The sequence below is a fragment of the Etheostoma cragini genome, chromosome 22 (genome assembly GCF_013103735.1).
Source record: "Etheostoma cragini isolate CJK2018 chromosome 22, CSU_Ecrag_1.0, whole genome shotgun sequence".
In the NCBI taxonomy this organism is placed as follows: Eukaryota; Metazoa; Chordata; class Actinopteri; order Perciformes; family Percidae; genus Etheostoma; species Etheostoma cragini.
The window spans coordinates 15169010-15169914 of NC_048428.1; positions in this window are offsets into that span (position 1 = coordinate 15169010).

The following is a 905-nucleotide window of genomic DNA, read 5'->3' on the forward strand; positions in this document are numbered from 1 at the left end:
CTCAAAGAAAAGCTTGACTCCAAGTCTTCCAGAGTCTTGGCCAAAGTCAATACGGAAGGCCGTTGTTAGCCAGCAGCAACAGTCACATTCATTGTTTTCAAGTAGCAGGGAATTCATGCAGAACTCAACTCAACTCTATTGTCATTATGTTAAGCCCATCCACCGACTCTATACACGATGTGATTAGCATGACTAGAGCTTTGTTTTTCCAACTCACAAGCCAACAGAGAGTTGCTAGGTTGACTCTGGCTGCAAATTACATTTGTTGCTGCTAAGGTGCGTCCATGTTTCTAGGCTGTCTAATGTTTTCATTCCAGTGACATCTGTGTATCTCCAAATTTGGGGTTTTTGAATGCTTAAGATAAACTGATAAAATTCTCAAATTTTTGACCTAAATAAACCTTTTACATTCATAGTCTGCCTGCTAACTTTAGCATACACAAATTGACAATGCTAACATGCTACTGTTTAGCAGGTTTAATGTTTATATAAATGTTCACCATCTTAGTTTAGTGTGTTAACATACTAATGTAAACATGCCAATTAGCACTATACACAGTGCAGCTGATTCAAATATTTGGTCATAAACAACTAATTAAAACTTTGACTTGATGATGGCGCTAGATGAACAGAAAGGGGATCACCAGTTATTACACATCATCCGGATGAACAATTCCATGGCAATTCATTTTGCGACATGAAAAAACACCATTGCTGCTAGAGTTAATGTCAGGGGATCACCAAAGTCATTGGGATTTATCCCCTGGGCTCCATGGATGTCATAGCAATTTCAATGCCAAACTATCTAATGGTTTTTGAGATATTTCAGTTTGGACCAAAGTGCTATCATCCGATGACTGACTGATGTGAATGTTAAAAACTTACAGACCTCAAATTACAGTTTA